This window comes from Antedon bifida, chromosome 9, assembly GCF_963402885.1.
Source record: "Antedon bifida chromosome 9, ecAntBifi1.1, whole genome shotgun sequence".
NCBI lineage: Eukaryota > Metazoa > Echinodermata > Crinoidea > Comatulida > Antedonidae > Antedon > Antedon bifida.
Window position 1 is genome coordinate 13,828,326 of NC_136234.1, and position 24,849 is coordinate 13,853,174.

Here is a 24,849-nt window from a genome sequence, read left to right on the forward strand (position 1 = left end):
CTCTGTATTTATGGCAATGTATATTATTGCATGTCAATATATTTTTAAGATGACAGACTATACTTTATCTGATTTCCTTTAATTGCCAAATATTAACAACAAATAACAGGGGCAATGTAAAATACTTCTGCCGTGACAATAAGATCATAAATCCAATTCATCATAGTCCTATATGATTTACTTTCCAATAACATCTTAAAATCTCTATTATAGTATTCTTATGATGTAAATTGATCTGTCACCCAATTCTCTGATTTCATGCCATATTTAGTAATAATACTTTTTGTGTGTATAATACACTATATTTTAAGGTTATAAATCGTATCTGATATTTGATAAAGTTGTATAGTAATCTCTAAGGAGTTTGTTGTAGATTGCCTTCTTAATTCTAGAATCTGTTCTATACTTGATATAGGACGAATTTTAGTTCGTATGACAGACCTGATTAGTACTATCGTTGCACCCATAAATCAACTGATTCTAAATGATCCTCAGTGTAATCGTTACAATACTCTATTCTTCCAAGAAACGTTTTTTTCTATGATAGTTATAATTCAGGTTTACGCACAACGATTTAGTCGTTATAAGCAGTGTTATTTTTCACCTTTTATTAAGATAATAAAGATTGTCATTGTCAATTTGATACAAACAATGTTTTTTGATAGTTAATTCTGCAGTATATAGTCACAGGTTCCTCCTTAACCAAGGGGAGGATAATACTCAATAAATAATAGGCATCAAGAGTCCTAGAATGCGTTTACGAAAGTTGAATTCCCGAGAATGTCCGCGGAAAACTGGGTAATTAATTATTCCTTAACATAACTTAACAAGTTTTAAAGGGCTGTTCGATCTGGATTTAGGATGGACAGCGGACAGAGTTTACCCGGCAAATTTGCAAGGTATACACCAGTTTTTCGGGACTGTGTAGTGACCTTTCAGATATAAACAAAGGATTTTATGAGAATTCTATGCAAATCATACTACGTTCGCATTGTCGTAAACAGCTGATTAGAAAATGTTCTGATTTTCTGGTGCCAGCAGCATGTCCTGGATGCTTTACAATTTCGTAAACACAGCGTAAAAGATGTCACAATCATTACAGGTATTTGTAACCAAGTGATAAAACCATGTATATAGCAATTTATTATTATTAATATCTGATAATTATTAAGTAAAAAAAGTTGTAGGTTGTAAAAGTTGTTTTAAATCATTAATTCTTTTTCACCTTTGAAGTGCAATAGAATAACTAACAAATTATTGGTGCATGACAATTTACGTAAACTAATATATCGCCTATAAAAATATAACTTTTTAAAATCAATAACTACTTCATAATTGATAGGCTTGTAATAGAACATCTCCTTTGGGACAACGCTATTAAGAAAATATATTTTGAAACACTACAGCCAACCCCTTACTGTAATTTAATATTAGCATAGTAATTTACATTTTGATTATCTTTAATTTGATTATATTTTTTTCTGTACTTTACATACGATTTAATATTTTTAGAATAAACCCTTGCTTTATTTATATAATCTTCACACTTCAATTTTCTAGTAGCCATCAATTTAGTTTGTACCCTATAGCATATACGTCTAATTCTGACAACTGTTGATAATACATAATTTTATGGTGATCTTCCCCAATCAATAAGCTAACATAAAATATTCAGGCAGATGCCACTAGTGTCTATTATTGTAATCATTGTAATGAGAAATTTATTATTTATATTTTTCTATATAGTAGTAATAAACGCTTATTAAAAGGATATCTTCGGGACCTAAATAAGTGTCATCTTAATAACTATTCTGAAATAATTGATAAGTACATTTGAAAGTATTTGCGAACAAATCTCAGGTGCACTTGAACCCATGACCTCCACATCACTAGCCTGGCGTTCATACCTTTAGACCAGCGTGCTAGTGCTGATGAGTTCATTGGTTATACAACACAATTTAAAGACAGTAGAATCGAGTGTTGTGTTATTTTAATCTTAGAGTCATCATTGTTATGCAAATTGCATTTCATATGGAGAATCTCACCAAACTCAGCTGGCCATGTCACGTCTGCAAATTTTAATTTCTTTTTTATTAATTACAAATAAATAATTTTAATTTCAAAATATTCCTACCTACATAAATATAAAACTGGGCAGCATGTGAAACCACACAATCTCTTTGAATTGTCTTAGGTAAAACTATTCTTCTTATTAAAAAAAAAATGATTCAATGATAAATAATTAAGAGTTGGAAAGACTAGTGTTAATGTTGTCAATATATCCCCTTTTTCCAAGGACATTAACATCCCTTGAGTCCTTACCTTGTGAGTGATAACAATTATCAACTGTGTTATTTGGTCAAACCATACTGTACAATAAACTTAAAATAGAATAGATTCCCTTTAGCTGACACGAACAAACGTGCAAAATTAGATCGTATTTGAATTTTACTTTGTCACTTTCCTTCGCATAGTTGTTAGAAATCATGCTTTGTGGTTATTTGGAGCGGATTAAGCGTAAACGTTAAGCAGGTTTTAGTTGTTATGTTTCTCGTAAAAACCGAAATCAATTAATTTAATTCTTAGTTTATAGTTGCTGCAGATCATGGTTGTGATTAGTTGGGTTTATCTAAAAGCATAATATTTAATCGTTAATGTTTTCTTTTTAAAAATCATTACGTGTAAAGTTAGAATTAAAATCACAATTAATACTTTCAAATATGTGTAGGTTAGAATTTCCGTAGTAGTAGTAGTAACATGTATTTCCCAAATTTTTTTCACAGGAAAGTGTCCCCTGAATATGGGTTTCCTTTTAATAGTGGTGTCCCCTGAATAGGGGTGTCCCATTATAGGGGTGTTCTCAGAACAGTGGTGTCCCAAAAGAGGGGTTCTACTGTAAAAAAGAAAACTTTTAGTATATTCAGGGAAGAGTAGTTTCATCATTAAATATCATGTTACATTTTGTTTTTCTTACTCAGAATGCAAAAAAGGTAAATTGTTTTACTTTTATGAATTTCCTTTCCCAACATCCAGGATGTATATGTATACTCCTGCAAAGTGGAAAATAGACATTTCTGATATGATACACTGTTTTGAATCAAAAACCTATACATACTTAAACTAAATAAATGTATGCTATAAAAAAATCCGAGTTTAGTTTTATACCCTTTTAAGTACTAAGATTATTTATAATTCTATTTCCGTATATACAATAATTTGTTGAGGGCATTACAGTAATTTATAGTGCTATTAGTGTGTTCAGAAAAAGCTAAAATATCTCGTTTTAATTGACCAACAAGAAATTGAATATGTAACTTTGATGTTGCATGGATATGTACGACTGGCATACACATTTAGGAAAACATTTTGGTTTTAAACTTAAACATGTTGAGCTAATAAAATAAAGAAATCAAAAATTGAAAGTATGGGTAGCCAATTGGGCCAAAATATAAGACTAATTTCTTGATGCAAATGCAAACTAGGTACCAAACATATAAAACATAGCTAAAATATAAATAAAATAATGTTGTAGCTGCAGTTGGTACCAAACAATATCATTAATGATCTGCCCCTGGAATTACAACCTCTACTCTACTCTAACTAACTATTCGTCTAAAAGCTGCATTCACATTTGTTCCGTTTAATGGGACGAAAGCCATATATGATTTTCTGTATACTATTTAATAAACCAAAACAAGGGTAAATGTAGTTACAACAAGTATTTTTTTAAAAGAATACATAATGTCTTTTCACACCTGTTTAATTTGTTAATTGTAAAAGTTACAAAATGAATCAATGGTAGATTTTGGTAGAGAAGCACCCGTAATCTTGCAAATAGTTGGAAGAAGATCTAATGTACTACCCAGCTCGGTCGTTCTTCCTGCCGCAATTCTCCCTGGCCAATGAGCAGTTGCTTGAACTCGCTGTCCTCCCTCATAAGATGATAAACACAACAATTTAAAAGACAAAAGCCAAGAAGTAAACAATAACTAAATCAAAGTAACATTCTATTAACTGAAACTTGAAGTAGGCTCTAGCCTAAAAAAATGAGAAATATGCGAACAAATAAAGAATACTTAAAATATTGAACTGACAAATTTTAAAAATAATTTTTTAAAATTGTAATATAATCCAGTTCAATGTTAAGTTCATGTCAACTATAAAAATAGTGCAATGTCATAAGAAATTTCTTAGAACGAAGAAGCCTTACATAATATATGTGGAAATTAGACCCTTGGCGAGGATATTTTTGTTCCTTGGACTACTTTCCTTCACCTTGCGAGTGAGTTATTAATAATTAATAATCATTAAATATATCAAAAACTGACAAAATCATGTAAATTCAAAATTCAATTTCTTTATTTTGTTTACGTAAAGGTTATTCTAATTCTGCTCAAGCCTCTAGCGGAAAACTCTTTTATGATCTTCCTACACCACTAAAGGTCATCTCATCTCTTAAGTATTATCTCAGTTCCCATCAGGGTGAACTAAAAATAAATAAAATGGAAACATGAATTTGTTAAAGTTGCTTCTGGTTGGATTTAAAGTTAACATTCTGTATTAAGAATGTAGTTTGACTGTCAGAGCCATTCTCTTGCTCTCAAGTCCCATATCCAGTAAACCATGTAATACCATTCCTCCTGTTTATTATCAACTTCAGAAGAAATTGGTCTTTTTTACTCCAATCCAAGCTGCCATTATCTGTAAATTTGTTGTTCTGGCATCCATGGTCCCTCTTTCATGCTCTTGCCTGTGGAACCTTTCTCTTACTCTCAAGTTCCATATCCAGGACCATTTAATACCATTCCTCCTATCCATTACTAATCTCTGAAATAATTGATCTTCTCCACTCCAAACAACCAATCTGCGATTCCTCCTATCCATTACTAATCTCTGAAGCAATTAAATCTCCAAACCAATCTGCGATTCTCTATAAATATGTTGTTCTGGCATCCATGGTCCCACTTTCATGCTCTTGCCTTTGGAGAACCTTTCTCTTACTGTCAAGTTCCACATCCAGTAACCATGCAATATCATTCCTCCTCTTCATTACCAACCTCAGAAGAAATTGGTCTTTTTTACTCCAATAACAACCTCAGAAGCACTACAATCCAAGATGCCATTCTCTGTAAATGTGTTGTTCTAGCATCCACTGTCCTTTTTTATGTTGGAACCATTCTCTTACTCTCAAGCTTCATATCCAGTAACTATGCAATACCATTCCTTCTGTCCATTAACAACCTCAGAAGCATTACAATCAAAGATGCCATTCTCTGTAAATATGTTGTTCTCTGGCATACTTGGACACTCTTTCATGCAAACATGAGAAACAAACTCTTTCATCATTCCTCCTTCCTTTCTCATACAATGTCCTAACCATCTAACTTTACCACCAGTTCAGAGGTCAAAAGTCCCTGGTTTAGCACTCCTAATCTGCCTTCCAACTCTTGATAGTTGCATTGGACTGTTCATGCTCTGGGGCCCTTTTTAAGCTCTGATGACCCTGGGTTTAGCCAGTGAGTGCTCATGGCCATTACGCTACTGGTCACCACCTGCTTCTCAAACTCTAGTCTTGCACTGCAGATAATGCTATGTTTATAACACTGCATCTTAACTACTCTCTTGACTTAATCCCATGCAAATAATATGAAATGAACAACTACAGTAGAGATTAGAGTTGAACATGTGTAGCTTAAGTCCAAATATCATCTCTGTTAATCCATTGATAACATTACTAAAGGGATTTAATTGTATAATCTTAGCTATTCATAGTAGCATGTGCCTTCTCTCTTTGAAATTATACTGAACTGAAAATATTGTATTGTGTGTTTTAGTGGTGTTTTTTTATGTGTTCTATTTTATCTGTTACATGCATGTAAAAGTTAGCCTAAACGAAATCTGAAAATATAATATAGAATGCATTATTCATTAAAAAATAATCTGCACGATTAATTTAAAGAATGCCATGAATATATAAGAATAAGATGTAGGAGTTTGATGAAAATTTGTTTTGATCTAATTAATAACAATACTATAATAATTAAAGTAATATAATATAAAATTGTTTACTCCAAAACCTTTTTAGATTGATAAATTCAACAATTCAGGTTCTCGACAACATATGCTAAAAAACTTACACAAGTGCATTGTTTACAAAAGGAGCGGAGTTAAACATATTGCATATTGGAAATAAAAGTGTCTATTCCCTGGAAACTCCCTTGATAATGTATACACACTTTGGAATATTCATATCGGGATTCATATTCAGTAATATTCTTTTAAGAGGACATTTTCCTGTGAAATGAACGAGGGGAAATAAGAGTACAGAAACCCCTGTTCGGGGGACATTCCTATGTAGGAGTCACTTTGAATTTGGTCCTGAAGGTGTCCCCTTAATATTAGTACTATAACTGTACTTCCTAAGAAAAGTTTTACAGTAAAGTTGAATTGGTCATAAATTTGATACTATTGGATTAACCTTTTTAGAATTACAAGGTTAAGCAGATTATTGTGATATGATTTGTATAGTTAACAGGCATCCATCACTAATAGGTGCTTAGGGACCTCATATCACCAACAGTTGTAGATTGACCCTATTGTGACCTGACCCAAATAGTAGTTAAGTACTAATAGGGCTAATATAAAGTAAATAATCAACAGTATACACATTTCAAAACTGTGATATATTGCCAATCTTTGCAATTACTTGGGTTTACTCCTAACATGTTCTATATTCAACTAATTCCTTCGTGAACTTTATTTACAATAGAATCAACGTATTACGATTAGCCGTAGGCATATTGTCTTTGAATAGTAGCAAATGTTAACACATTTAGAACATGTGACCGTGGCCAATATGCTACATGAACACGTATATGAGCTTTTATGGAGAACATTACGAGAACATGGATTACAGCATTGTCATGTTTTTAACATACCGTCAATTTGACTGGATCAATGTAATTTTTAAAAATGAAATTGCATCTGCAAATGCTAGATTGTAATTATTATGCATGTTTAAATACACAGATCATAGAGACACTAAAATGGATAGACTCAGTGAACTAGGCTACAGCAACGTTTACCAAAATGGCCGCGTATATTTGTTAATATTATTTATAAGTATAAGAAATTATAGCGTTATTTTGCATTTTAGCAGTGATAACCGTTTAAATGGTGTTCCAACCTCCAGTTTTCAACCATTATTTTCATGCTGCCATTTAAACGGTTATTGAAATTTGTCATATTTTTGCTGCCAAGAAATTGGGTTAATTTATTAACACGGTTATTAACCAGTTATTTTTCCGCAGTAGAAACAGGATCTCACTGTTCGCTGGCAATTTCTAGTGAGCCAAGTGCTACCCTTGCCAGCTGGCTACTATTAAACAGGTCTTGTATTCAATTATCTACATCTCACATTGAGAATATGACGATACCACATTCGCATGATCTTCATTTAAGTAGTTTTTAATAGTTGACAAAAATGCGGTCAGCCGTATTCAGTGTCACTTCAGGTGATCTGAATTTCTGACCTAATTTTATGTTTTTTATAATTGTGATTGAATATAAAGTATACTCAGTATTTTTGGTGTTTTTTCCAATGGTTTTACACATGTAAAAAGCATACATTAACATAAGACAACTTTAAATTCAAACAATTTTACGATAATACAAAGTAGCCTGTTGCAATTAGATTTAAATCAAATTCAGATATTGTTTAGAATCATCTATATTTTGCTCAAACTTCACATTGGATTGAAAGGGTGCGCCACGTTCCAAATGTGAACTTTAATTAAAGAAAGACCTGTGTTTAGATGTAGTGGGAAAGCTATATTATGAAGCCTCTGCTATGTTTTAGTTTAATTACTGTACGCTCTGTGCTATGGACGAATTTATCAATATCTCTCAAAATGATTGATGTTCCATTAAGAAGAATCTACCTCACTTTCTTGTAACTGTAACCAAACAGCGCCACCTTTAAGATTGATTTCAAAACTTGCTCTAGGGTATTCATGTTAACGATGAAAAAAATCCATCTTTTTAGATTAAAGTGAAAAAGCAATGATAACTATTAACGTTTAACATCTAGTTGTAGGAAAATAAAATAATAATATTTTAATCATACAGTCAATGTTTTGTTTTGAACTGAAAATGAACGGTTATCCAATTATTGCTAACAAGATAGATTGAGAATGTTAACAAATTGTTAGATTCAAGAGTCACTCAGACCTCCCAACTCTCCCGATAATGACATGAGTCACCTTCCACTATCCCGCTAAAATGCAATTTCTCCCAATATTTTGGATAAACCAATAAAACCTCCCAATATGTAAGCATTTATAATTTCTACTACCCTGATATTGATAAGAGAATAGAAAACATACTAATATCAGTCCGTATAATGTTTATAATCCATTCATGCAAAAAAATGAGTTACCAACAAATTTTTTTCCTCCGGCACACATTGTACATGCCAATATTTTTTCGCTTTTTCTTAGTGCCCTCTATGGTTTGATGTAGTATTATAGCACCCTCTATATAGTTTAATAAAACCATCCGATATTTTATTTTTCCAAGTTTTCAAATTATAGAATAGAACTTTCCTTTGGAATACCTCCATCTAGGGGACACTTCTGTTGATTTAAACAAACGAGGGTCACATTTATGAGCAACCCTTACAGAGTTTTACTCTATAGAATTGTGCTGCACACTGAACAATTAGTAATCTTCTTTTATTTTATCTATGAATTATGAATAATAGATATATTATTTAAATTTAGAATTCCTTGAAAAGTGGGCGAACATGTTTAGATTGTGCTCTTAGTTTGGATTTCCTGAATAATCTATAAGTCACTTGTTGGCTTTCACCAACTTTAGATATTGTAATTGACTTTAATAAGTTATAAGATATTCATAGTATGTTTGAGTTAGATTACAATGAACGGAAATCTTGAAAGAAATGATTGTGAAAAACCTGTTCAAACGTATAAATGCAATTATTATGACTTTATTAAGTACATGTATTAGGCCAAGCCCCTAGACACGATTTGTTCAGTGGGTCTGTTTTTTCATTAACAGGAACATTTTTGTTTCAGACTTATCTGAAAGAAATTCCTATCATATAGGCAAGTTGCAGCAGAGGTTAATGGCCGCCTGTCGTACGTCTTCACTTCTCATTATTATATTGACCAATTTTCCATTTATTTGGGATGCTTATTCATTACAGCAGAACCCCTATTATGGGACACCTTAAGGACCCAACAAAGATTCCAAAGATTAAAACATATATTGCCACTCATTCACGGTATTGTATTGCCTAAAACCATTAAACTCCCTGATTCTTTCTGAGAGACCATCTGTTTTGTATTGAAAAAGAAGAAGATTAAAACATATATTGCAACTCATTTATTCACAAAAGTGTCCCCTTAATAGGGAGGGATGTTCCTTTAACAGGGAGGGATGTCCCCTTAATAGGGAGGGATGTTCCTTTAATAGGGAGGAGTGTCCCCTTAATAGCGAAGGATGTTCCTTTAATAGGGAAGGGTGTCTCCTTAATAGGGAGTGATGTTCCTTTAATAGGGAGGAGTGTCCCCTTAATAGGGAGGGATGTTCCTTTAATAGGGAGGAGTGTCCCCTTAATAGGGAGGGATGTTTGTTTAATAGGGAGGGGTGTCTCCTTAATAGGGAGAGATGTCCCCTGAATAGTTCTAATTTATTTAAACTTTGTATTGTTTTTGTTGCCTTTAAAAACGTTAATCTCTCTGATTCTCTTTGAGAGACCATACCATTTTGTATTGAAAAAGAAAAAAACCAATTTTATTGTATCAGAGATAAAATTTGACCCTTGATACAAAAAAACCTTAATTACAAGTTACAGCTAAACCTGTATAAGTGATTGTACATTTCAATGTGTAATTTAACACAGTGTGTTTTAACACGTAAATAGCAGCATATCTCATTAAGTTAACAACTCACGTCTCAAATGCATTTAAACCTTCTCCAAATGAGAAAGATTTCATTAGGAACATTTGTAAATCTCTTTCTATATATTGTAAATTATGAGTATCATTCTTATAAGATTACTAGAAGAATTATCTTTGCAATGAATAGATTATTCAAAAATTCTAATGAAAACAATTTCTTTTAACGAAAATAGTTTGCCACTTTCTTGTGGCCTTGCTTTCTATATCTTTTTATAACACACACAATGAGTGTATCCATGTCATTTCATTGGTTAATTAATTATCATATGCCATTCAGTATTAGTTCTATTGCATAGTAAAAGTTATATTTAATTGTTCTATTTATCACATCAGCTTTTTGTAAAGGAAGAAAGAATATCATTTTCTATTTCGATCTGTTTATGTGTATCTTTCTAATCAAAACTGATTTGATGCAACACCATTGTTTTCTACTGGCATGTCAACTTAATGTTGTTGTATGTTACTATCCTGATGGACTATTTAGACATATTGAGCAGAGCATATAGTAAGAAACCAATGCAAAAATTGAAAATGTGAGTAGACAAAATAATAGCAAGCAACAAGACTGACACATCAGTAATGTAATAACTTGAAAGAAAGTGACAGAATTTGATGATAAGAAGACTAGAATGTGACAGATACATCCCTTTATGTATGTAATACATACAACCTGAACACAGTCTCAAGATATCAATTTGGCAAATAGTGTAATAGATACACTAATGCAAGTCAAGTATTATTAATCATTAAAGAATAGATAAATTTACTCTTATATGTTGTACACTGGCATATCCAAGATTTTTAAATAGGGGAAGAGTCGGGCCTAAAAATTACTTAACCTACTGTAATGTCCTTTCATTTGCAGTAGCAACTTTAGAAGACCGGCTGCCATATCCTTGAAAGATATTATTTTTCATCTTTTCCGTACCATACTCATCATTGTATATTTCTGCTTTATTTTCATCTGTATAAAACCATTGTGAACCTTATTAGCTCAAAGAAAATGGAATAATTCAAAATGTCATCCAGTAATTATGCCAGAAAATTGTCTGTTTCTAAACCTCGAAAGACAATGTAATAATAACAATCCGGATAGAGGGTAATCCCATATTTCATTTGTCGCCTGATAGGCTATCAGTTATTCTTTCTTAAGCCAGGTAACATATTTTATGAATTGCTTTTAATACCGTACCTAGACGAGCAATTGTTATTCTTTAATGTTTCCTGTAATCTTAATGAAATTCTGTAAATAGTACATCTGATTAAGTTATGATATTTTTAAAATATTGTAAAATATTCTGCCGCCAGAAATAATTAATTACAACATACAGCACATTATGATCAATGAATATATTTGTATTAATTTTTATTCATTCCACTTTTTTTTAAGATTAGATATCATTTAAGACATGATTAAAACCCAATATCCTTTCAAAAATTCTTGGCTTATACCATTTTTACATCTACGTAACAAGTAAAAATACATACATACAAGTGATAAAATTATCATTATAAAATTCAGTTGCAGCTCCCTGATATTAGGATGAGGTATTTTCTACAAATTTTCCTAAATGCTTTTTTTTTTCGTATAATTCTGCCCTCTGCAATATTGTATTTTTTAGATGGTTGATGTTATGTTCTCATTTTTTGCAGATAACCCTTTTTATGAATAGAAATTATTATTTGTACTCAACGAAAAAAAGTTTTTTTGTTATTATTCAACTTTTGTGACTTTTGAAACATTTTGACACAAAATACCTTGCTCAATCAGCATTTAATGTTTACCAGAGGTGCATCGCACATTCTATCAACTAATCAATGAATGTACCCTTTTAAAACCAACATTTTGGGAGATTTTGTTGATGTTGGACAGAACGGGAGATTGGATGAAAATTCGGGAGGCTCCTGGAGAAAATCTGGCATTAATAGCCCTATTTGGTAACGTACAAGGAATAAAAGCATTAAGGAGCGGTAACATGTTTCGTCTAACTCAAAGCTCTGTTTAAATGAGTACAAACCTATTCATACAATGATTAACCTTTCTTGTAATATCAGTATTCTGTTTCTTCATACTCTAGGAGCCTATTCGTCATATTCACTTGTCACTGTGTTGATGTTGCGAGTCTTTAAAATGATCTTTCACCGCTGTTTATTATACACTAGCCACATTAGACATGTAGTGTCGGTAATTAGATATTACAGAAATTCAACTTGTCTTCTTGCAATTTCCTTTAAATTACAATTCACAATGATTATAGGTAATTTATCAATAACATGATATTTAAGAAAACTAATTTGTCTGTTTCGACAAAAGGAAACGTGAATAATAGCTTACAAAAACAACCTGTCGAAGTGAGTACATTTTGTATTTCGTAGAACCCCTGTTACGGGGACAAGCTACCCTATTAAAGTGTTCCTTTTTATGAGGGGTGTCCACTAAATAGTTTGTTGTGGTTTACGATTTCCATATTTTTTTTTTTTTCACATTTTTGCTGTCTACGTTCTGTGATTGAATTGTTATGCAAAAAAATATATATATAGATACACAATTTTGCGACAGTGAAAAAATAGTCTCCAACCGTTTGACTGTAGTTTTTTATGGTATTTCAATATTTTCAGTATTTTGTAGAAATTTAGGCAAAATACTATTAGGGTGTCTACTTACTACAAGTAAGTTACCATACGAAAATATACAAAATTCAGCCAAAAATTGTCTGTGTTAATTGCTTATGGGAGGTAAAGTTACCATACAAAAATATACAAAAATTCAAATTTTTGCAGTCAAAAAGTGTCTCTGTCCACATGCAGGAGGTGTATGATTACATATGCACTAAATTAGATAGAAAGAGCATGGGATATTATGTCCATTATGGGAGATGTCTGCTTACGAGAGGTGTATGTCCGCACAGGGAGGTTCACTGTATATCAAAATAATCAATCTTGAAGCATTTTTGCACATTATTTATTATTAATAAATCATCATTGTTTGGTTGTTAATTTGTTTTATAGAGTATAAATTCCAACTTTCTATAACATTAACATTTATATTAATATTTTAAAAGTTGGCATCAGAACATTCTTTAGTGTTTTTTGTTGTTTTTTCACCCATTTTCAGAGACTTTATTCAATAATATTTTCTTTTAATACATATTTGAAATTTAAAACTTACATTACACAACATCCATTAAGTCAGGGAGATGTAAAATAATAATAATACTTTAAAAAAAATCAGTTTTTTATTAAAACAAATTACTTAGTCCAGACCACTTTCTATAAAATTCATTCTTTAGTTTTTGGTTGTACAATAGATTTTCAAAGGAAACTACACAATGAAAATCTTTATTGAAATATTGTAAACATTTACTGTAAAAATGTAAAACCCTTGTGCATATATTCATGTATTATTTATGTCCTTGAAATCTGATAGTGTTTACTCGATAACAATTTTAATTTTTGCTTCAAACTCGTTGAAAATGATCAGAGCTGCTAGCCGATTAGTTAGTGGTTTTTATTAGACACAAAGGAATATTTTTACGTTGGTTGGATTGTCTACTATCTTAGAAGACATGGAAATGTAAAGGATTTATATCTCAGTTTATGGCGTTTGTGATCCACCATTTTGTGTGTCAACAACCATGCATACATTTTCTTCATATTATATTCTTTCTCAATTTGAAAGTATAATAATAAACATATATAAAAGTTAATTCCAATAAAATGTTTATTTGAAACAATATAAAAGATAAATTCTTATTTACTGTGTGTGTATAATATTACAGATCTTGGTCTCTGTTGACTAGTAAACTAGTTAACTTTGATAATGAATGAAATCAAAAACTCTGCTAAACAAAATTCAAACAATGTCAGAGTTCACAGTTATTCCACAATAAAACAAGAAATATTTCTTACTACAAAAATAGTTTCATAGCCTCTCTTTTCCCAGACGTGCTTTGAGATGTGCGCATGCTTAGTCCGAGTTTCCAAATACCCATTTTTTCAGCCTTAGTAAACTATAAGCTACCACATAGTAACTGTTTCCTAATGCTTCCGTTCTGTTGAATATCCCGCCTTAAGGAGTGGCGGGATAAATATATATGAATATTTTCATGCATAGTTAACACTTTGACTGCCAGAGGGTTTTCCAGTTAGAAACTGCCACCGCCAGCGTTTTTAGCCCAATTCGATGTTTTTATTAAAGCTGATTGAAACCATGTATGTGATCTGATTTATATGTAATTTAGACTAAAATAATCATAAAGATTTTAGCTTTACAATGGTACCAAGAACGATTTTTAAATCGCGATATGTAAATCGTAATAGTAAAATGAAAGTAACCCACTTTTTGAGTTTTTCGTAGTTTCGCGCAAGAAAGTCGAGATAATCGCGATTTTGTGCAAGACATCACAATATGAAAATATCGCCCGGTGAGATCAACAAACAACAAAAAAGTTAGTTACACGGCACCGATAGGCCTATAAAAACAAGTTATCACTATCGAAAAATGTATTACATTTTATAAATCATAAATCTTACATCAATGTTTCGCCAAAATCCACATAGTAAAGACACCAGGCCTAGTTAACCAGGCCTAAAGTTGGTCCGGAACCGTTTTACGACTAGGCCTAGGCTAGCCTAGTACTACTAGCCTAGATAGTAAACTGATGATAATATCCATACCATTTCAAAACAAGTTTGTTGCGTGAAACTCGGTCACTTTCAGTACAATAATAAAATTAAAGACTTCATATTGAAAATGACTCCATTATTTTTTATTCAGATAACAAACAAACATGTCAATCCACAAAAACCTTTGTAATGCTTCGGCGGCATAGCTAGCGCGACCGATACACAATGCGCCAAGCCATCCCTCTACGCGCTACTGTGATGCGCGGTGTTTGTTATTTCGACAGGTACCATTTTGACAGTCGTTTGTAACCAGATTAGTTACTTTCAAATTGTAAAATATTCGCGGTCCAGACCGAATATAGTGTTCATATTTATAGTATATACCAATAATTAACCTATCTACCGGATTTCGTAAAAAAACGCGAAAAACGAAGATCTTCGTGTTTGGCAGTCAAGCGTTGTGTTTCCAAAAACGAAGATCTTCGTGTTTGGCAGTCAAAGTGTTAAGATAAACATTTTATTGGCCTGTAGGTAAACAGGATGAGAATGGTAAACTGTTGATTGTGTTCACAATTTCAAATTTGTCGACATTAATTCAACAATAAAAGTGAAACCAATATCCAGGTTAACATGAGTAATTACAAAAGGTATTAGGCAATTTCTACGGGAAAACTTTATATTACTGACATGAAAATTCATATAATGATTCCGGTTACAAAACATAACCCATAGTTTTCTCACTGCCTTGTTCGGACTCCTTGGCTATGAAACTAAAATGAACAATAAGTAACGTGTAAACAATTATTTGTTTAATCCAGACAAATTTATCGAGGATGATTTGAAAATACTTTCATAGAATCGTCACGCACTGGGAGATGAAATCGTGTTACATCAATGTTATTTGCAATTTGGCAAACCAGACGCAACAACATCGACATTAACAAACAAGGTCAAAAGGTTGGTTTTTGCGTATTACAAAAGATATTACATACGAACATGATACCTATTTAATCACGATATTAATACTAATAGTTATATTCTCGTCTGACATCATTGCGAGATGGACATTAGGCCACCAATCACATTGAAGTATGGACAAACAGGCTCTGTGTTGTTTTTTTATGTGTCCTGTTTACAAAAATAATACATCAATATAATAATTAGATATTATTTTTTATTGTTGTTGGTTGTGTTGTTGGTCAACATTCAAAATTAAAATCTTGGAATTGTTAATTTGGTATTTGATAAACTACTGTTTGGATTGGTCTGTAAGATCTGTTGTTTAGCGCCACCAGTCTTCTTCTTGTTGACGATCAAGTGTTTCTGCTGGCTCCCCCTCCTGCATCAACTTGTTTCAGCAAACTATCATGAGCATGTGAATTGTCATATTCTCTTATTTTCTATTAATAATGTTGTGTTTCCTTTTTCAAAATTGTTAAAAGAAATATTGTCAATTCGCTATAGAACCTCTCCTTTGGTACAACCTTAAGCTCTGTCTACACTATCAAACTAGTGTAATGTGCCCAAATATGGTAGTGATATGCCCAAATATGGTAGTGATGTGACATCATCATGTCCATATGGGCACATCACATTTTTTGTCACAAAGTTTTATTCAGTGGTACACTTTTTTTGGTCCCGAAGGAGAAAGGTAGCAAATACCCATACAATCTCTATTCTGAACAGAAATTGATCCCAGAATCATGTGTGCCAAGCATCTAAACCACCACTTTTTAAAATTGAATTAACCTTTTATAGAACTGTATCACCCGATTCCCAGTGCTGTATTCCCTCATACTATCTATTTCCGAAGTATCATAGGAATATTTGGTAATACAGCATCTCATTTATATCACATGCCTGTATCATGTAAGGTTAGGTTAAAGGTTAGATACATGTGAAACACATGTGATGTTATTTAATATTATTATCGAATGTTCTTATGATACTTCGGGAATAGATACAGTACCGAGAATCCGCCGATTATATAACATTCTCACCAAAAAACTTGTAATAATTCTGAGTGATAATACCTCAAAACAGACCTAGATTTTGCTTCATATATTTATTCTGCAAAGAGACTTACTGTATTTGTCTTTTCTCTGAAACTACTCTCGTAAAATCTGCTATTTTCAGCGAACGAAAGGTCATATCAGTAACTTTTCTGTCAGGATCTTTTTTTTAATACCCATTTAAAGTGATGCAACAATTGGTCAGATTTTCCTGCCCAGAAATAATTTCTATTTTTACTGTTATAACCTTTTAATTAAAACACAGTATACTAAAATAAACTGATTCTGAGAAGTTAATTAAATATGTATAAAAATTATTTTTCTTTCCATTAGGATTTGTATCCGTTAATTTGTGCAATTGTCAAAGAGGCATACAATAAATTGTGATTTATGATGCCAAAATAATCATAACTATAATCAAATATAATATTTTGTATTGTTTAAACCATTTAAGTGATTTAATTATGAATCTTAAGAACTAAACTATTAATCACTCAGTGACTAATATTGAAATAATGATGTCTAAATGGTGACAGATAAGAAAATTGTTTGTGAGTGTAAAAAGATTCAAACTTGAAACCTTTTGTTTTATATGTACATGTAGGTGACTTTCCTTTAGACTTTTTAGAATTTCCTTAACTAATATTTAAAAAAAAAAATAGAATTTAAAGATGTATTGTCCCCCAAAAACATGAAAAATGAAGATTAATTAAATCAGACTTTGAATATGTTATTTTGTAGTTTTGATAAAGGTAATCACTTCCATAGAAGAAAAAAAAAATGTTTTCACTTATAAAATGACAAAATAAATGGTTAAATTCAACCAAAAATCCATTGGCTGGCAGCCAATTTGACCATTTTTTGCTTTAAATTACATTTTTTCAGGTAAATACATTTTTTTTTTCGATTCAATTTTTGGTCAAAGTGGATAACTATTATGTTACATTCAAATAGAATATTCAAAACAATTTTTTTTAAGAATTATTTTTTCAGGGGGATACTGTATGTACAAATTTGAAATTATTGTTTACTTTTTACACACTCAATTCGGCACTGTGAAAAAACACTATTTTCTTAAAGATAATTGATTGATTTGGAAGCTAAACTTTTATAAAACCGTGGAATGCTTCAGGAAGATTTAAATAATATTTTAACAAAAATAAATAAAATTTAACTAAAAAATCTAATTTAAATAAGTTACTGTATGTACAAATTTGAAATTAAACAACATATATTCAATAATAAGTTGATTGATATACATCTTAGTGAGACTCAACAAGGCGACTAATATATAAACATTTTATTGGAAGGATTTGTCACAAATATGGCATTAAAATTGAATTTAACATCGGCAAGCTGTTGAAGAATTCAATTTAATTGTCTTACCAGTATTCACATATTTGCAATGTGTCGTTTTAATTAAACCTGATTTCATTCCAAACAATATTACTCTTGGATTTTATGCGGTGGTTGACGTCTAATAACAGGAACGCAAACAAGTTAATCACAGCAAAGAAGGGAATTAATTGACTGGCTAACGATTACAATAAAGTGCTAAGATGGGAAATGGTACAATGAAAATGGTTGTTGTCATTAACAAGCTATTAAATTAATAAATAAATATGAAATAAAGTTAGCCTAAGAATTACTTTATTTTATTTATTTTATTACTTTGCAAGTGTTCTCAATTGTACTTGTATAAGATACAGTACAATATTTGTCAAAGTAGCGCAAAACATCTGAAAAATTAATATGTATAGGGTTTATCATGAATACTATATAAATAATAGTTCTGGGCTGAGTTTTAGATGCTATTAGACTGAATGCTTGTTAGAAATACCTCATCTTTAAAGGTCTATTAAAGCTCATAAGCGCATACTAAGATTCATTTGCAGGTTACAAACTAACCCTTTGAAACTTTCAAAAACATTTTTCAAAAAGTACTGTATTTTATTCAAATCATTCATTAAAAAAAAATTATTATTGTTAATGTTATATTGTAATTTGTGTATGGGTTTCCCATTCAACAGTAATTTACTTCACTCTTTTGGTTTTCCCTGACTCATGTTTTTCTGTTATTTTATTGTTGTACCTAATTGTGTTGTCCTTGTTTTTTTTTAGAAAAATAAATGAAATGAAATACTTTTGCACAAACAAATTGTTATCTGGTTCCAAACGATTTTTGTGAACAACTAGATTTAGGATGTTCCAGTTTTTTGGTGCCAGAAGCATTTCCGGTGCTTAAAGGTTTCGCCTTATATAAGCCAAGACGCTTTACTCTACTTAATACTGTAAAAGCATAGGGTTAATAAAATCATTTAGAACCAATTTCTGAGATTTACTTTATTGTTGATATAAAAGCAAATCTTGGTGATGTTCATGTGATTACCAGCGAAGATGGCTCTTAGTGTTATAATAAGTAAATGGATGGTATACCTACTAGCTGATTTACTTCTTTGTGTAATGGCTCATTTCAAAGATCTAAGACTTCTTAAACTCATTTGTATGTCATTCCCCTGAGAAATAGCTGTAACAAGATATATGAATCCAAATAAAATTACTGAAAAATGACGATACTGTGGGTATCAGTGAATGAACCTCAACAGCGGAGATACAAATAAAATAAGCAAAAAGCTAAATCAAAATAGTACAGTAAAACAGCCAGAAATAAGTGCCAATTCCTTTCAAGGCGAAATGACATATTTCTCTAGATAGACGCCTTTTAAGAACCATCCTTCCAAATTTCTCTCAAAGCAGAGCGCTTTTTTCCCCTAAGAATAAGACGACTTTTGTTCCCGTAACTTAACCATTTCTCTTTCCTACCCTATAAGAAGAACATAAGTATACAGTGTCCTTCAGTTGGGGCGACTTTTTTTCATTTTCACAGATTTTCACATCTTTATCGTTTCAAATTAATTAATTAAATTTCAGTATATCATCAGGCGGTTTAGAATCCATGTTCTGTGCCTTCTGTGTTTATATATATATAAAAATCCAAAGGCAAATTACTGAAAAAAAAATTTAGATGACAATGCTGTGGGTTAGGGTTATACATATATATTCATACATTATTCAATCAGAATATAAATACACATTTTATGTCAGCTGCATATTCTTTAAGGTAAATTAATCATGATAATTTAAAAAAGATGTATATATATAATAAATGTTAAATCGTGACATAACTTTTATTAACTTTTATTTTATGTAATAAATTATGTTGTTTAAGCTATATAAAATAATAAATAGTTTTTATCTTGCCTACCATATCGTAAATATTATTTGTATATAATCAACTATTAGAAATGTCTTTTATATAGAATGTTCAGATATTTATAGTTTATTTTAAATATTCGCTTTTTCCTATTGACATTTTAAAGTATTTGTAGACAGAAATCTACATTCTGTCTCGATTTTGAATTGAATAGACAAAATCACAGTGACCTCAGTTTTGTTTAAAGGTCATTGTTGATTAATTTGATTGGTCTATATTGCGAATGTTCCTATATTTTACACTATTATATAGCGACATTCTTGGTTGAGTTATTTGACAAATTGCCAGTAATTCTCTGATATTCTCTGAAATGCCTCAAACTACTCACTATCAATCTTGCCTTATCTTCGAAAATTTAACTAAAGAGAAAAGGATATTGGGAGAGGGTGATTTGGTTGTTAAAAAGCTCATCGTAATGCCGAGTAATATTGGTAGAATGAGGTACGCTAATTGCGGTGGTAGATAAATATTGGACAATGGCCCTCCTGTTCTTTTACCGTTAAGCCGTATTAATCCCCTCGACGTACTTTTCAGCTTTATGAGGAAGACTTTAATAGAATCTATCGTATTAGTACACGAAAACCGCAACATGTTGTTAGTTAGGTTTTAGCAAGATGTATTAAAAGTGTAGGCGATCTTGACAGGTGTTCTTAAGTATCCACCTGTGGATGCTAATTTAATTGTATTTTGCAGTCTATAACAGAAGAGAAGAATGTTATACAAACAATAAATGTTTATTAGTGGAATGGAGCCAATATTTTCATGAGTTGAAAGATGGGATTGCTCTATCGCATTAAATAAACCAGTACATCTTTCAACAAATAAGAATGTTCTATATATTCCATGAATACAAAACATTTATTTTTTTTTTCTTTTACACACTGTCACCTTCCTGTACCTGTTGAAAGCTATAGGCCTAGCTCATCATAATAATAAGTGCACACAATTTGGCAACAGATTAAGCTGCTATAGGCATGCACATTACAGGTTGATTTCCACACGATTTTTAGCGTACAATATGTACCAAAACCATGCATTCAAACGAGGAGGAAATGAGGATCGATCCAAAGTGGTAATAATAATCGTAGTATAGTTATGTTTCAATTAAATTAAGACTGGCTTTCCCTGCTCGTCTATTTTAACTGTATGAGTACACCTTGCTAGTGCTTGTACTATTAGGCTACACATCCACAAAATCCATAGAGTGGAGGGGGGGGGGGGAGGCAACATTAGGAGTATACACTCCTCTCTTTTGACTAAATGCTAAGGGAAATTATGAACAATCTTGTCAATATTACATACTGTATTCTTCAATTATATACACATGAAATACACAAACCAGTGCTACGTAATCAACCAATCAAATTTTACCAAGCACTTTTCAATATTTGGTCAATAAAAAGCATCATAAACAAATCTATAAAAAGTAACAAGAAAATAAAAACTTTGAGTAGATTATTAGAAGGAAAATTAAAATGAATGGTGATTCAATATTGGAAACGTATTCATGTATAAGATGATTTATATATTGACTGAATACAAGTTGATGAAGATGAATTGCGTTTCTTACATTTGGAAAGTAATACTCGATATACAAGTTTGCACGCCAGTTTAAACAGCCATGTGAATGAGAGATGGATGGATGATTTGTTTAGCGAATAACACCAAATACACAAGAGCACTGAGAACATAGGTCAGGATTGCCTTGCTATTTAGAAACTCATATCCGAAATGGAAAAAAATAATGACAACATGTATCAAATCAAATAGAACCTGATTTCTATATTGATTGTTGTTTTTTTAAAGATTAGTTAATAGTATTTTGTAAATTTAAACAATTTATAGGTAAAGTTATCGTGTTGCATGCTCCAATTTAGTGGCGCTAATGGTAATGATTTTCACTTGAATAGCGCATATGCAGTATTCAAACAAAGAGAAAAGATGGGATTTTAACCGAATGAGTAAGAGATGGAGATTTACACTCAGTAGAGCTTCAGAGCTGCGAAATAGTATATGCTATTTAGTTACTGCTGTTAGTAGGTATTTGCTATTTAGTTATAGCTAAATGCTATTGAGTGACCTTTTTACTCTTTAGTATATGCTACTAAGTTACTACTATTATATGCTACTAGAAATAGTACCCGTCTTCGCTGGGTGGGAGCCCTGCTGACTAACATTTTTCAACCGAGAAAACTTGTCAAACGCATGTAAAATTATATGCAAGAATTGCAATTGAAATCTCATTTAATTTTTTTAAATCCATTGATATGCAAAGGATTAAAATAAAGCATTTTAGCAAAACATTTTACACCATATTTTATATACACTTATAATAATATAATAATACCACATTTATATAGCGCCCTTTTCATGAGTAATCATGCTCAAAGGCGCTTTACAAGCATTATTACCCCAGTATTTTTTTTGGGATCAAACACGTATGGAAACATACTCCCATAATGCAGCCGGTAACCAGCGCAAAGTTGTGTGTAGATCTAACTGGGTACCCATTTATACACCTGGGTGGAGAGAGGCAACGTAAGTAAAGTATCTTGCCTACGGATACAAGCAATGCGGCGAGAGTTGGATTCGAACCTAGGTCTGACGATCGGTAGTCCAACGTCCAACACACTGCGCCACACGCCCTTACGTTTGTAAGACTTACAAACTTACAGACTTACACTTGTAAGTTTTAGGTACCGTCCATACTCTGAAGTTCAAAAAGCAAGGTCCACTGTTATTTACAAATTTAAACTTCCATTTGCTAGAACGTATTGAAAAATGGTGGTACACCCGTAGATATGTAAATAATTAAACATTATTATTTAAATGATTACCATACTGTACAAACAAATGTTTCCCTACAGATAGTAGCTGTTTATTACTGAAATACGATTCATATAACTTTGATACACAAAACAAATATGACTGAAAATTCAAAACTTTTTTCGATAGTGTATTCATGTACAGTACATGCATAGAGATATTATAGTGAACTAAATATCTATTATTATAATATATATTGATTTGGATTAAACAAGGAACGGCCTAATGAATATTATTATTAATGAGACATGAGGTGAAATATGAGGTATATATGTTGGACTTTAGCACTTGGTCATAAAGGTATTCCTGTTACAGTTTAAAGTTTGTTTATAATAACATTTATGGGGAATTGTATGAATTAGTAGAAGTTTCTTGCCTAACATACCGGCAGCTTGGCATTCCCATAGTCTTGACTATACTGTACAGGATTCTTACCAGCTTAAAAACTTAAAATCAGGTATGTAGCCTAAACATTCTTAAAATGATCAATGTTGTTAGTGTGGTTTCAAGTAAGCCCTACCCCTTATTATTATTTCTGGATCGGACAGAATGAGGCTGAACATATTTGCTTATAGATATCACTCGACAATCTAAACCCCATATTCATAATTTTTATGGCAAATGCTTCACGAACTTATGTTTTACAAATAATGTTTAATTTTATTTATTCAAGTACAAACACATGATGGTGGATATCATTGCTGAATTTCAGCCACACTGTGTTTTTATTGGATCAGATGTTCGAATACAGTGTCGTGTGAAAGGAATAGAGAAGAGACATTTTGTAAGCTGGGTTAAAGAAGGAATAGAGATTACCAGAGGTGAAAAGATATTGGCATTAGACAATAACATTAATAAACGTATATTGCCTAGAGTTGGTGATGGCGGGTTATTTATTCTCGAAATAAAGAAAACAGAGGCATGTGATGAAGGAACGTATTCACTTAGAGTTTACGAACAGAATTGTGATAAGACTGCACACCAAATTGAACAAAAAGAAGTTATATTGCTGTGTGTTAAAGATGATAATCTAGATGACGAGGATAGGATACTATTCGGTGCCTCATTTGTTGATGAAGAAGATGATTACATGGACAGCCAGTTTTATGGCAGCCTACAATAAACAAATAGCATGCTTAACTTTAAAAAAACTTTTTCCTTAATTTCCAATTATTTACACAAAGATGAAATAGGAACAATTGTTGCAGGCAATAAAGTAGGGCTAACTTTAGACAATTACATTTTAACAAGAAATGACGATGTTGCTTTCTTCAGAAACTAAAAGTTGTTTGGATATTAATTGTTACTATTGTTGTTACCGTATGTTGTTTTATTCAACTGCTGGATGTAGGCCTATCCATCAGTCTTCCATTGTATGTAGTCTTTTTTGAGCCAGTTTTATTCTGTTTTCTATTCCTGTGTTTCTTGTGAGTAAGGTGTAACTCTACATATGCCCATCTGTTGTATTCTCTACTGAGTATGTTTTAAATTCCTTTATTGGCAACACATTTAAACATTGTTGAATTTACAAGAATACAAGCAATAAAATCTAAAAACAAGTTCATCTGGTTTAGATTCAGTAATCAAATAAAGTTCATACATTATTATACCGGTGGACAAAACTTCGCTTCTGTTCATCGTTTTATCTTGTTTCTTTATGCTAATTCATTCTTTAATTTTAGGTTTAAGCCAACCTTGTTCTTTGTGTAATATGTCTATATGTTCCCAATCGGGGATATGGTTATATTAGGTCATGTGGTCGGTGATTACTGATTTAAGTAACTGTAAAGAAGAAGCGTTTCATTATGCGCGTATAGTGGAAGATTTTGGTGCTTTCATCCACGTCTTTTATTCTTGTTTAAATTCCCCACACATTTATTCAATGTATATCATTTCACAATTGGTACAACCTACTCTAAACTACACCACAAGAGTCTTCTTTGTATGATTTGTCGGACAATTAAGTTTTTGATTTTATTAGATCTTCTCTGATAGGCCATAGATGGGATGGTGGCTGACCGTCTCCTGGCTTCCTCTAAGGGTGGTGTGTTCGTTTGATCTTTTAATAAGTTACTTTGTACCTTTTTAATCGTACATGACGGGTATTTTTTTTTTTTTTTGCATTCTA